This window comes from Microcaecilia unicolor, chromosome 2 (assembly GCF_901765095.1).
Source record: "Microcaecilia unicolor chromosome 2, aMicUni1.1, whole genome shotgun sequence".
In the NCBI taxonomy this organism is placed as follows: Eukaryota; Metazoa; Chordata; class Amphibia; order Gymnophiona; family Siphonopidae; genus Microcaecilia; species Microcaecilia unicolor.
The window spans coordinates 136719687-136735105 of NC_044032.1; the positions used below are offsets into that span (position 1 = coordinate 136719687).

A 15419-nucleotide genomic window follows, 5' to 3' on the forward strand; every position below is an offset into this window, starting at 1 on the left:
TCAATCGATTCTTTCTTATGACAATGAATATATGTTTAAAATAAATTCCAGTATAAAGGAAACATGCAATTAATGTTCTTGAGTTTTATTGTACAGGCAAATTAAAAATCCAAGTAAGATTTGTTTTGTGCCTCCGGCCTCGTTAGAGAAAAAGCCGCCACATTTTGCTGGAAATTATAAATCATGAGGAATTTCTTATGTCATACAGCTTTATTTATCAAGTTTTACCTTGATCCTTTGCATGACAGATTAGCTCGCAGTAAAACTCAGCTGGCGGTAAACACTGAGACACCCATAGGAATATAATGGGCATCTCAGCGTTTACAGTCAGCTGATTTTTACCACGAGCTAAAAAAGCTAGTGACCCCCTTGATTAGATAAGGTAAATCATGACAGCAGGTTAAGGGTACTGAAGTTGAATTTCTGTGGGGAACAAGCATTCCTGATTTTCAAGGTAACAAAAATATTCAAATTAACCTTGTTCTTGGATCAAATCTATCTGAAAAATATTCAATGTGGTTATCGTGGCAACCAGACAAAGTAAAGGGTTCTTTTACTAAGGCCTGCACTGGTGTAGACGTGTATATTGGACATGCGCAGGTCCATTTTTCAGTGTGCCTGCAAAAAAGGCCTCTTTTTTTTGGACCAAAAATGGTTGTGCGGCAAAATAAAAATTGGCATGTATCCACTTTGGGCCTGAGACCTTACCGCCACCCATTGACCTAGCGGTAAAGTCTCATGCATTAACTGGGTGGTAATGGTCTACGCGCTTACAATGCCGATTACTGCTCGGTTAGCGTTGTGTGACGGAAAATTTCCAGCGCGCTTAGTGGACACACATAAAAAATGAAAATACCACCTGGGTCACACTGTAGCCGGGCACTAGTTCAAAACTGACGTGCCTAGGACGTGTGTACGTGCCTACACGGCTTAGTAAAAGGGCCCCTAAGAGTTTACAAACATTTACAATTAGGGACATAGTTATCTATATTGGCTACTATTAAGACATTTTATTGTATCACTAACTCGTTCTATTTTACCACAAATCCCATTTTATAATGTTGATAACTACACCCCTTAAATTTTAGCCATATTCTTACTTCCAAGGGTACTAAACACCTCAACTTTAATTATGCAGCTGTCACAGTTCAAAGGCAAATTGGACTGCAAATATATATATAATCCCATTAATATATGGAAAAATTATTTGAATAAGAATACCCACATTGTTTTACAATATCTTTTCATGTTGGAAAAACAGAGTACAACAAACAAGGAGATGTGAATCCAACCGCAGCATCAAGTAATCAAAACCTAACGAGCACTGGAGAACTAGCAGGATATAGTTCACACAACTTTAATGAATAAACAAAAGCAAACCAAAATTAAATAATGGAAGGTTCAGGCCAGCAGGCAGTAAGAATTATATGATACAAAATTCCAATGAGATTCCAAAACGTGCTAAAAGGTTCAACATATTTTAACTGGACAGCTTGCATCAGGGCTTGTGAATTTCAGACAAAATTGGACAGCTGGTATAGTGTAAATGGAAGCCTAAGGGGCCCTTTTACTAAACTGTGGTTAGCCCACCTAGGCTTAGCGCCGGTCCAAAGTGGCTGTTGGCAGTTATGTCCCAGCGTGCGGTATTTCTGCTGCTGCTGGAAGTTTTGTAAAATTAATACCACAGGGGGTTACCTGGAAGTAATCGTATAGCGCCGCACACTGCCTGGTTACCGCCAGGTTAACATGGGAGCCCTTACTGCCACCTCAATAGGCGGTGGTAAGTGGTGCCTTTGAAATGGCCATGCAGCAAGTGCGAACTTACCACATGGCCATTTCTTTTTTTGGCCTTTTTACCCACTACAGTGCATGGAAAAAATTACCACCGCCAGTAGAACAGGCCCCCATTTTACCACAGCTTAGTAAAAGGGGGCCCCTAAGAGCACAAAAAAGGAAGAAGAAAGGGGGACAAATGAAAAAAAAATGTCAGGAAAGGAAAACCAGACTCTGAAAGTGAAAAACAACAATTAAAAAAAAAGGAAAAAAAAAAAACAAGATTGAAATTAAATTAAAAATTAAATCTCATTTCTTCAAATTATCCTCCAGATAAACTGAGGTATAAACAAAGCCGCCTTTCTAAAACACAAATATTTATATATACATACAAACACAACCCACACTGTTCAGAAAATCCGCTACAGTTTGGCTGTATTCAAAAATAACACTTTATGAATCTTCACCACGTATCAGTATCTCCACTGGTTCTCCTCCTTGGTATGACATCTATCAACACCACAAAACAAATGTCCATAGACTCCCACTCACTTCAAGGGCTGCATGAAAATGCTAAATAAATAAAGAGTGCCTGAGCACTCATTGAACAATATCAGGTGCTCTAAGCCAACAAATAAAAGAAAAATAATGCAAATTAATTTAAGGAGCTTTATGGTACCTGCCTCACCAAAAGAGCAAAAAGTATGTCATAGGTCACCTAAGCAACATCCACAATCAATCAGTGGGAACATTATAAGTAGTAGTATTAAAATAAAGTAAAGTGACTGCTAAGTGAATGTATTTCCTTTAGTTCCGAACAACCATACACAATAATGAAGGAGATAGGTACAGACTCAACTGGCATTTGATCTGACCACACATTAGATTTATAGAGTGAAGAGGTGATGCCTCAAGAAGCCCCCGGCTCAATGACTGAAGAGCTCAAGGGGGCTGGGCTGCTTCATCATCGGCAAACACCCCTGGACAATTAAATGATCCTCTGCAAATAATTTTTTACTTATTGCTTACTTTTTTCTTACTTTAGAATTTTTCCTTTAGTTCCTACAGGAGGTTGAACTGATAAGTAGCTCTAGCTGCTAACAATGGACTGAACAAAGTCTTCTTTCCTTTCTTTTTAATAGGACTGATCTGTCCTGGGCACTGTGCACAAGGCTGGGTTTTTTTTTTTTTAAACTTTTTCTTTTCAGTTCTTCTGTTTGAAGTGTCTTATACCAAAGACTATAGTCTATCTAAAAGCATGGCTGGTACCTTATTTGCTAAAATCGACTCTAAGGAGGCCATTCTATTATATGTCACGAACAGTTTGGGGTTAATTCTCAAAAGATCATTGAAATTTAGGCACCGGGATGATACTGTCTTGAGCAGCTGCTACTTAAATGAAATGTACTTTTGTAACTCTGGTCTCACCATAAAAGTTCCACATAGCATCTAGCTCTTCAGGTCAGCACCCTAAATCAGGGTCACAGCAAAAGTTTTAGCTTATTACTTGAGCTGGACTTGCTCCAGGAGGCCGTAGAGTTTTAAGCCGCACTTTATTTAGTTTTCTTTACTAGTTAGGGAGCAAATAAACTTCACTCTCACTCAAAGATACTTCACCACGCCAAGTCTTGTAAAAAAAAACAAAAAAAACAGGAACTTTACTTGAAATGCTGCAACAAGCAGTTAATCCAAACTTCATATACTGTGAAAGCAAACAGTTCACTCCATAATAAGCAGTTAAAATTGTATCTTCAACGGTTTATAACTGAAAAAGGTTTAAGTGCCAGTTCAAGACGTTGGTGCAAATTTAATAGTCCATTTATAAATCCTAAGGTATATACATATTTATTTTCTGTATTGTTCTAATCATTACTCTGTATCTTTAACTATAATATGTAAGCCACATTGAACTTGAACCTACTTTCAGGATAATGTGGGATGTAAATGTCATAATAATAATAATAATAATAATAACAACAGCTTCTCCAGTTTCATACCCATCCTTTTGGGCAGAATAATCCAAGGCTGTGCTTGCACCACTTGTGCAACAAGCTGTTTCCACTTAGGGCCAGACCTCCCTATCTGTCCTCTCTCTCCCAAAGGTACACCTCTTGGGCTGTTGCCCTTGGCACTGAACAGATTCTTTCCTGTTCCTGCTCCCGGGCAGGGTTAACTCTTCTGCCCACCCGGAGCATGCCTCATCCTCCACGATTAATGCTTTTATTTGCAGAAACCTCTATTTAGTTCAGCCTTAGGTTATTAGACCTATCCAGATTCCGGAATACCCCTTATCCACACAGGTCCTGAAAGGATAGAGGCAACCAAAGACCATGTGCTCTGCACAACAACAGTTTCTATTAACTCTAAATTCCACCCCTACTGTCAGTCAATAACTAGAAACATTTCCCTCATCACTTTCCCATAAACACTCCTTTTGGGGCTGGGCTTCTCACTCTTAACTCACTCTCTCCCCCACAGTGACTATGAAGGAAGGGTTTCTCATCGGTTTAAGTAATCCCCAATATAATGGGGGATTATATACTGAGAGAGTGGAAGATGAATTTTCAGCTATAAATAGACTCCTAAATTTGGCTGAAATTAAGGCACAAATTCAGGCCCCCTTTTACTAAGGCGCGTTCACGTTTTTAGCGCGCTCTAAAATTGTGGGCATCCTAAACATTAGAGATGCCCATAGGAATGTATTGGGATCTCTAACATTTAGAGAGCCCACAATTTTAGCGTGCACTAAAAACATGGGCGCGCCTTAGTAAAAGGGGGCCTTAGGATCTTAACTTGTGGGGTCTTATCTGCCATTATATTTCCTTGAGCCCTGCTGCAGATAACTTGCGCTAATCTTAAAGACCCTCTTAGGTATGTAAATTTAGGAATTCAGCTTTTGAAGATAAACTCTTTTTTCCATTCCTTCTTCTTTCACATCTTCACCTGTTTCATCATCTTCTTCTGAAGAAGAAGCTTTAACATCTTCTAAAATTGAAACCTTCCTTCAGGAACTTTAGCAGATATCTAATGTAAAGGGGAGAGGGATAGAAAATGCATGCCCCCCCAGTCCATCTCTCTGCCCCCCCACCCAATTTATGTGCACTTCTTTTTAGAAGTATTCTAAAAAGGTGTGCATAAATTCTAATATAGGTAGCTGAAAAGGGTGTGTGGCCATGGGCGGAGTGTGGGCATGTTGGTGGCATTACTCAAATTTATGTGCGGTGTTATAGAATTCAGGGGAACATGCCTACATTTAGGAGGGGGTATTTACAACAGGTTTTCAGTGGTGTAAATGGTTGTGCCTAAATGTAGGTGCCCCAGCCCTATGCACTATTCTATACACCATGCCCAACATTAGACACATTATATAATATAGAATAGCACTAAGCACTTTTTTCAGACAAATCTAGATCTTAGAGCCATTTACAGAATCTGGCCCTTAGTGATAATTGCATGATAATATTATAGTGGAGCATAAAGTCTGGTTGTTGTATTCTGTAGTGCCTGTAATCATATATATATTGTCTTGGACCATCCAATGTAGAGGACATTACAATTGTTCAACTGAGATCATTCTTGAAAATAACTATGAGGATGACGAAGTTGTTGCAGACTCCAAAACACTTCTTTGGTCAGACTACATATTTGAGTTTCCATTGTCTATAATAGATCTAATATCACTCCCAAAACTATTAACATCCCATTTGAGAAAACGTTAAAGTTCTTCACTGTCAGATAATCATATGGAAGAATTTCATAATAGGTACTTAGTAAGAGCATCTTTGTTTTCTATCTAGTTTCATAAATTTGGATGAAATCCAAGTATGCACTATATCAAAACCAATTTTGCATTATTTTAATTATATCTGACTGGTGTAATGGAATTGGAACCAGCAGGGCAATATCGTTAGCATAGCTATTGTTTCCAAAATCCTCAACTGGTTAATGGATAGAAAACAGAGGGTAGAGTAAAATGGTCATTTCTCTCAGTGGAGGAGGGTGAATAGTGGAGTGCCACAGGGATCTGTATTGGGGCTGGTGCTATTTTACATATTTATAAATGATCAAGAAATGGGAATGACAAGTGAGGTGATTAAATTTGCAGATGCCACAAAACTATTCAAAGCTGTTAAAACACAAGCGGATTGTGAAAAATTACAGGAAGAGCTTAGAAAATTAGAAGACTGGTCATCCAAATGGCAGATGAAAGTTAATGTGGACAAATGCATAAGTTAGTCAAAACAGCCTGAAACCAGCATTAGGAAACATTATCCAAATCATAGTTACCTAATGTTAGATTCCACCTTAGTCAACAGCACCCAAGAAAAAGATCTAGGTGTCATCGTGAATAATACACTGAAACCCTTTGTCCAATGTGCAGTGGCAGCCAATAAAGCATACAGAATGCTAGGAATTATTAGGAAATCGATAGAAAATAAGACAAAGAGTACTACAATGCCTCTGTATCGCTCCATGGTACAATTCTAGTTGCCCTATCTAAAAAAAAAAAAAAAGTAGCAAAATTAGAAAAGTTTCAAAGCAGGGCAACCAAAATGATTAAGAGGATAGAATGCCTCTCATATGAGGAAAGGCTTAAGAGGATAGGGCTCTTTAGGTTGGAAGAGACATCTGAAGGAGGATATGATAAAGGTCTACAAAATCCTAAGTGGTATAGAACTTGAAATCATAAATGTTTTTATTCTTTCAGAAAGTACTAGGGGACACTCAGCGCTTTCTTTCACAAAGCCACGCTAGTGATTTCCACACCGCAAATGAGAGGAAGCCCATAGGAACTGAATGGGCTTCCTCTCATTTGCCACACCAAGAATCGGTAGTGTGGTTTTGTAAAAGAGTCCCTCAATGAAGTCACATAGTAATACTTTTAAAATGAATAGGAGGAAATATTTTTTTCACTCAGTGGTTAAGCTTTGGAACTCATTGCCATAGGATGTGGTAACAGCAGTTAGCGTTTCTGGGTTTAAAAAAAGATTTGGACAAGTTCCTAAAGAATAAGTCCATAGATTGCTATTGAGACAGAAATGGGGAAAACCACTGCTATTTCTGGGATTAGTATCCTAGAATCTTGCTACTATTTGGGATTCTCCTTGGCCATTTCTGGAAGCAGGATACTGGGCTAGATAGGCCATCGGTATGCCCCAGTATGGCTATGCTTATGTTCTTATGTCTTCCATAAGGCCTCATAAATATATTGAACAATATGGGTTATAAATGAAAGCCCTGTAGAATCTTGCCAGTGACTTTCCAAGATTTTGACAATACTTTATTAATTTTAACCTTATATGTTCTGTTAGTCAAAATAGCTGGAAACCAACACAACATTGAATTTGTAATTCCTAACTTACTCAGTTTCATTACTACTACTACTTATCAGGGTATGTTGAACTAAGGGGTCCTTTTACTATGGTGTGCTGAAAAAATGCAGGTTAATGCAGGTGTAGATAGAGGTTAATTTTTCAGTGCACCTGCAAAAAAGGCCTTTTTTGGGGCGGAAAATGGACATGCGGCAAAATAAAAATTGGCACGCGTCCATTTTGGGCCTGAGGCTTTACTGCAACCCATTAACTTAGTAGTAAGGTCTCACTCATTAATTGGGCGGTAATGGTCTATGCACATAGAATGACGATTACCGCCCAGTTTCTGCGGCACGTGAAAAAATAAAAATTATTTTCTGGCACGCATAGTGGACACATATAGAAAATGAAATTACCACCCGGGATATGTGGTAGGTGGGCATTAACTCTGAACTGATGTGCGTTGGGCACGCGTAGGCATCTACACGGCTTAGTAAAAGGGCCTCTGAATCAAAACCTGATGTTAGGGGAAGAGAGAGCAGGGCAGGCAATGCAGTGGTGCCGGAGATTGGCACTAGATGAAGGCTTCAGCTGGTGGAGGTTGGGGACCCCCCGCCAGCAAAACCAGGGACCCAGAAGGAATTTTGGTGGCCCAGGCCCCCATGGCCCCTTGTAGCTACACCACTGCCCCAGACATTCCTGGAGAGCAATGGGGCACCCTAAGGGACATTGCTGTGGACTTCACATATTGCTCCCAGGTACACATTTCACTGTTGCGCCCTTATTTTCTTTGCTAAGCCCTCCAAGTTTTGGGAATGTCCAAATCCCATTACCAATATGCCCACTTGTGATCTGCACGCACTACAGGAAAAAAAGTCTCAAATCCAAATTTTGAAAATTGTGATGTTGATGTATTTCGAAGAAAAATGTCCACATGCCACTTTATGCTGTTTCTGAGGCATTTTTCTCCTTTGAAAATGAGCCCCTCAGTATACAGTGATGTCTCTGCATAGCTTGTCTAATTTCTATTCCAGTCAAAAAATTTCACTCTTTCATGATTATCAATAGAAATCAAACAAAATAAAACATGGAAAAGAAAATAAGATGATACCTTTTTTATTGGACATAGCTTAATACATTTCTTGATTAGTTTTCGAAGGTTGCCCTTCTTCGTCAGATCAGAAATAAGCAAATGTCATTTGCTTATTTCTGATCTGACGAAGAAGGGCAACCTTCGAAAGCTAATCAAGAAATGTATTAAGTTATGTCCAATAAAAAGGTATCATCTTATTTTCTTTTCCATGTTTTATTTTGTTTGATTTCTATTGATAACCTTAAGAGTGGACTAACACGGCTATCACACTCCTCTACTCTTTCATGATGAAATGTGAGCTATGCAGACAAAAAAAAAACCTGAGAAAAAGTCAAATTTCATAATAATTATTGCTGACCCTTGCCAATCATTGACCTAGCCTCAGACACTAGTTTTGTTATTAAGGGCTCAGTACTATGTTGACTTCTTAAGGCTGATTGAGTAAAATGTAAAATATCAAATTTATCCAAGCATTATAACTACCACCTAGAGACCTGCCCTTCTAAAATCTTTGCAAATATAGGAATACTCACAACAGATGCAACAATTTAATCTGGACTCTGATTTTTAGGAATAGGTGTTAGGACAATATTTCCAAATACTTCAGGAAACATGACACATGAGAACCCTTCCTGTAAACAAGTCTTCCACCATACTAGGAACTCCAGAGGATCTTATTTCAGAAGATATGTGACACATGAATCCAAAATACTATGCAATGAGAAAAACATATTAATTAAAGATAGAACTACAAGTGGAGCAATTATTGGAAAATCTTTCCTTATTCTGTCTGCTAGAATATTATCAAATTCTCCTGTGTCCAATAGGACCCAGACTAATTGAACCTGACATAGATTGTTGCAGCTCATCAAGCTTATCTTTGAAAACGGTTGTTAATTCATTACTGAAGGGCAAACCTTCACTGAAGGAGAAACTATTTCAGTCATGTTATAAAGACTCTGTACTACTGTGAGTAATCCCCTTTGGACTAATGGGCTATTCCCTATAAATTTGGAGTAGTAAGATTATTATTATTTTTTTTTTAATCTTTATTTATAAGTTTTAACCATCAATCACAAGCATTACATCTTGTTAAGAAAAACAGAAAAGAAAATCAAACAGAAGTATTATCATCAAAAAAGCATAAATGTCAGGTTCTCAGGTTCAGAGCCCGCGGCCGGGCTCTGGAGCAAACGTGAGCCCTTGGGCTGCTGACGAGGAGCGACAGCAGCAGGCAAAACCCACCAATCAACGCTGGACAAACACACCGGCACCGGCAGGGACTGCAGGCACCGCCCAGTGAGCTGGAACACACGGACTGGAATCCCCCGGACTGGAGGACACAGGACTGGAACACACACCAGACCGGAACACACTGGACTGGTCCGTACAGCTTCACCTGCACTTGGCCACTATCTCCCCCCCCCCCCCCCAAAGGGTTGAGCCCTTGGGTTCAAGTGGCCGGCAGGACTTACCGGATACCGGATGACACAGGGACCAGGACGGGAAACAGAAGAGACAGCAGTGCTCCAAGGAACTGGACTAACCAGGGCACTCCTAGGCCTACCCTAACAAAAGGACTTCCTAAGTCCTAAACTAACAAGCTAAACACAAAACTAACAAGCTTCCTAAGCACTACTCTAGCAAGCTAGATACAAAACTAACAAGGTTCTTCCTAAGCCTTACTCTAGCAAGCTAGACACAAACTATCAAGGGGCTTCCTAAGCACTACTCTAGCAAGCTAGATACAAAGCTAACAAGGTGCTTCCTATGCACTACCCTAGCAAGCTAGACACAAAACTATCAAGGTGCTTCTTAAGCACTACTCTAGCAAGCTAGATACAAAACTAACAAGGTGCTTCCTAAACCAAGAGGGAAAAGCAGGTGAACCACAAGGGGAAAGCAGGAAAGCTAAACACACAGACACCAGTGCACACTGCACTAACACTAACCTGGACCTTAGCAAAAGCAAGCAGGGAAACTAGACACAAAGTCAGAAGTGCACACTGCACCACCCTACCTAAAGCAAACACAACCGTTGCAAAAGGCTCTGAAGGAAAGGACACCACTTCCTTATCAAGGCCCTCCCAGATGATGTCACACTCCCTAGACCCAGGCAAAAGCACACTGACCCAGAGAGCACACTGAAACCCATAGAGGCCCAACCCACACCAATGCAGCACTGTGAAGCACTTGAAGCCAGTACACCCAAAGAGAGGTAGAGCAAGTCAGTCCACACACACACAGCTGTAGTAAAGTGAGACAATTAGAGTCATGCTGCTGGAAGCTGCCAGCACAGAGAGAGAGAGAGCCAGCTCAGACAGGACAGACAAACAAAACAGAAGCCAGTTAAGCTGACCACCAGGAAAAAGGTAAGTTTGAGAGGGGTTATGACCACAATCATAACAATAGAACAAATCAAATTCTTTCTTAGACCACAAAAATTTGAAAGTGAGGGGGCAGGAAAACATAAGAGGAGTTTAAAGTTAAAGAACTTATTATAAGTATATGGCTTGGGTTACATCGCACATATATATATATATATATATATATATATATATATATATATATATATATATATATATATATATATATATAATCTAAACTTAACACTGGGTCTATTTGCTCACTTTCTTCAGCTCTATAAAAGATCTCAAATGTTCTGGATCTAAAAACAAGTACTTGTTATCAAGATATCGTATTTGACATTTACAGGGATATGCCAGTAAAAAACAGGCTCCTAAAGCTTTAACTTCGTCTCTCATTGCCAAGAAGGCTCGTCGTCTTTCCTGAGTAAGCTTCACGACATCTGGAAATATCCAGATTTTTTGTAAGATTATTTTTTACTAGTAAAAAAGGCCAGTTTCTGGAGCAAATGAAACGGGCGCTAGCAAGGTTTTCCTCCCCAACACCCCCCCTCCCTCCCTCCCTACCCACCCCTTCGTCTTTCTGATGCCACTGACGCCATTGCTCCGCACCTCGTGAACGCACCTTCATCACCTTCTTCGTTCAGAAGCCACTGACGCCATTGCTCTGCCCTCGAAGTGTAATGCCATTGCTCCGCCCCCGACGTCATCACGTTTGATGTGAGGGTGGGGCCCAGAGACTTGGTGCTTTCGGTGGCTTCACCACCACGAACCCTTCATGAAGGAAGTGACGTCAGTGGCTTGGCTTCAGTGACATCAGTGTCCTCAGAACGTTGAGGGTGAGTTTTATTATATAGGATTATTATAAAATAGAATTTATCTTTGAGAATTTATCTTCATATTTTCTCTAAGCCCCATTCAAGCTTGTGGCACTTATGCTTTAAGGTCAATACATTTTCATTATACTATGGAGATAATACCCTTTGAGAACATTTCCATTCTACTAGAGGAGCTATTCTATCTAAAACTCCCATTGTGGCTACTTTCCAGTTTTCCAACATTTCCAACAGATCTTCTATATTTTTATCCAAACCTTTAAGAGTTACAGTCTAGAACTGTTTGGTGTCTATTCTACCTCTAGCGGTAATTTTCCCTGGTGTTGGTTTCTTAATTACTGTAGAATTTTGCAGACACTACCCCAAGATCAAATTCAGTTAGTAATGATCAGACCAATTAGCTGTTGCCAATTTATATTGTGAGAAGGGAGAGACTGTCCTACCCTGGTTAGGCCCCTAGAGGGCGCTGTTCCCCTAAAATGTCCAGGGAGAAGGGCTGGGTGAGTTGCTGAAGGGAGCCAGTAAGGGGAGGTATAGCTGGAGGTCGCTAGGACCGGGGAGAGTCCTGGAGGTGGAAACAGGTGCAGCAGGTTATGGGCTGGGTCCTGTTTGGCCATAAAACACTTAATACCCCACCTGAGTGGTGAGGGGGAGAGGAGAGCTAGCAGCGGAAGAAGAGAGCTGGTAGCTGAAGCAGGAGGTCCCCATGTGAAGTACTGGCTGAGCCCTTTGGACTGGTGGTGAACTGTGTGCAAAGCAAGGATGCTGGCTGGGGTAAGAAGGCCCTAGAGTGCCAGGTATAAGAACTGTGTGTTACAAGGACGGACTGGGTGTCCGGGTTACAAGGAAGGACTGGGGTGTTCATGTTACAAGGAAGGACTGAGTGTCCAGGTGCTTAAGCTGGAAGATTGAACTGACTAGGAAGAAATGTTTAAGCTGGAAGGACTGTTTAAGCTTGTAAAAGTGTTTTAAGCTGGAAGAAGTGTGCCCCAGGAAGGGGGAATAAAAGATTTGTAAGAGAATATCCTGTTGGTGAGACCTGACTGGGTTTGCCTTTGAGAAGCAGGTCACCCTGAGCAGAAAGGGGTAGTAGAATAATTTGCATAAAATCTGCATACTGAGAAGCAGCTCACCCTGAGTGAAAGAGGGACGTGGGATCCTGAGGTGGGAGCTTCATCTTCACAATAGCCTCATCTTGACAATATCAGTGATAACCATATTATAAAAAGAATCAAAATTAAAAGCAAACCTACCTGTGTACCTGTTTACTAAGATGCGCTAGCATTTTTAGCACACACTAAAAATTAGCAAACACTAATGCTAGAAACACTCATAGGAATATATGGGCGTCTCTAGCATTAGCGCATGCAAATTTTTAGCGTGTGCTAAAAATACTAGCATGCCTATAGCATGGCTTAGTAAACAGGGCCCCTTGTCCCTCCTTGTATGAACATGTATCAGACAATAAAGAGTCCAAGGATTTTAAAAACAATTTAAAATCAAATAGATTTTGGATTATCTAAAATCTGTAAATGGAGATTCAGATTTCCTACAACAATGCAATGTTTAAATCACGATACATTAAAAGCAAGAAAATCATAGAAATTCAAATTGAACAGATCAAGAAAGAATTGGAGATTGAACTAATAAAATACAGCCTAGCTGATTCTTCAGATTTTCATCTCTGATTTCACATGGTATGAATTCTAAGTTAAGACCAAGAAAAGACTTGACTAAGATTTACAGAAAACAAATTCTATAAATTAATGGAAGTCACCAACTTCTTCAACCCTCACATTGCTGATGTCTTATGCCCTGGAGAACATATTTCACCTATTAGAGAATCAGATTTAGACTGAAGCCATGACTCAGGTATAAATACTAAACCTGGTTGGGATCTCCTCTATCCACCTACCGTATTTTTTGAACTACAAGACGCACTTTTTTCCCCCCAAATTTGGGAGGAAAATGGGGGGTGCGTCTTATAGTCCAAAGGTAGCGATTTCCCTCCCTCCCGCCCTCCCCCCGAGTTCGGGATCGCCCGCCCGCCCTCCCCACCCCCCGAGTTCGAGATCGCCCTCCCCCCGGCCCTGTCACCACTTCTCCCTACTCACGTCACACAATCTTCCCTGGTGGTCTAGTGACGTCGGGGCAGGAAAGAGCCCCCTCTTTCCTGCCCAGCACGCTGCTCTCCGTCCTCCTGTATGCAGCCTGACGGTCTCGGCGAGATTCAAAATGGCCGCTGAGACAATTCTCGGCGGCCATTTTGAATCTCGCCGAGACCGTCAGGCAGCATACAGGAGGACGGAGAGCAGCACGCTGGGCAGGAAAGAGCCTCGAGGTTCTTTCCTGCCCCGACGTCACTAGACCACCAGGGAAGATCGCGTGACGTGAGTAGGGAGAAATGGTGACAGGGCCGGGGGGAGGGCGATCCCGAACTCGGACAAGACGCACCGGAGCACCTAGGTTTTAGAGGAGGGAAAAAGGAAAATTTTTTTTTTCCTATTTCCCTCCTCTAAAACCTAGGTGCGTCTTATGGTCCAGTGCGTCTTATAGTCCGAAAAATACGGTATATAGCAGAAATGGCTTGGCAGAAGTATATTGGATCTCTAAGGAAATGATAAGGAGAATAGATGGCACAGATGGGCAGACTGGACAGACAATATGTTCATTATCTGCCTACTACTGTGGTTTTTGAAAAAAAAAAAATGCACAAGTTAAAAATACACAAAATCAAGCCATTGGGATGTAAGAGGGGCCAGCATTTTTAGCAGACTTCTCCTCCAGACCAGGGGCATAGCCAGACCTTGCAGTGCGAAGGGCTCAGTGCCTGAGGTGGGGAAAGGGCATATTTTGGTCCATCACCCTCCCCCGCTGCCTCACCGCTCCCCACTGCCTCAAATACCTTGGCCTTCATCTAGCACCGGTCTCAGGTGCCGCTGCGTTACCTGCTCTGCTCTCTCTTCCCCTAATGGCATGCTCAGTTTCACTAAAAGGAGCATGCCGGATGTGAGGGGAAGAGAGACAGCAGGGCAGGCAATGCAGTGGTGCCGGAGATCGGCGCTAGATGAAGGCTGCAGCTGGTGGGGGTTGGGGACCCCCCGCCAGCAAAACCAGGTGCCCAGAAAGAATTTTGGTGGCCCAGGCCCCCATGGCCCCTTGTAGCTACACCACTGCCCCAGACATTCCTGGAGAGCAATGGGGCACCCTAAGGGACATTGCTGTGGACTTCACATATTGCTCCCAGTTACACATTTCACTGTTGCGCCCTTATTTTCTATGCTAAGCCCTCCAAGTTTTGGGAATGTCCAAATCCCATTACCAACATGCCCACTTGTGATCTGAACGCACTACAGAGAAAAAAGTCTCAAATCCAAATTTTGAAAATTGTGATGTTGATGTATTTCGAAGAAAAATGTCCACATGCCACTTTATGCTGTTTCTGAGACATTTTTCTCCTTTGAGAATGAGCCCCTCAGTATACAGTGATGTCTCTGCATAGCTTGTCTAATTTCTATTCCAGTCAAAATATGCAGTTTCACTCTTTCATGATTAAGTAGAGAAGTGTGGTAGCCGTGTTAGTCCACTCTTAAGGTTATCAGTAGAAATCAAACAAAATAAAACATGGAAAAGAAAGGTATCATCTTATTTTCTTTTCCATGTTTTATTTTGTTTGATTTCTATTGATAACTCTTTCATGATGAAATGTGAGCTATGCAGACAAAAAAAAAGCCCTGTATGTAATATGTAAACCACTTTGGTTACACCACAGAAAGGTGCTATATAAAGTACCTAATAAACAAACATTTCTTGGTTTTGTTAGATAGCTTGTGCTAAGTAAGTAATGCCTGCAGTGCTCAATCACAAACATCATCCATATGAAGTTATATATATATATATATAGAGAGAGAGAGAGAGAGAGAGAGAGAGAGAGAGAGAGAGAAAGAAAGAAAGCCCTTTGCTTGTTGTTTTACTACACTGATCACAAAGAACATTTCAAGTGGATGATTTTATAAAATCTAAGGAACTCCTGGTGCAG

General features: G+C 41.1%; 1 protein-coding gene across 1 annotated transcript in view; it reads right to left on the minus strand.

Moving 5' to 3' along the window:
* The window catches only part of EDIL3 (EGF like repeats and discoidin domains 3), a 346239-nt gene that overhangs the window by 143381 nt on the left and 187439 nt on the right, over nucleotides 1-15419 (minus strand). The gene's annotated exons all lie outside the window — the stretch shown is intronic.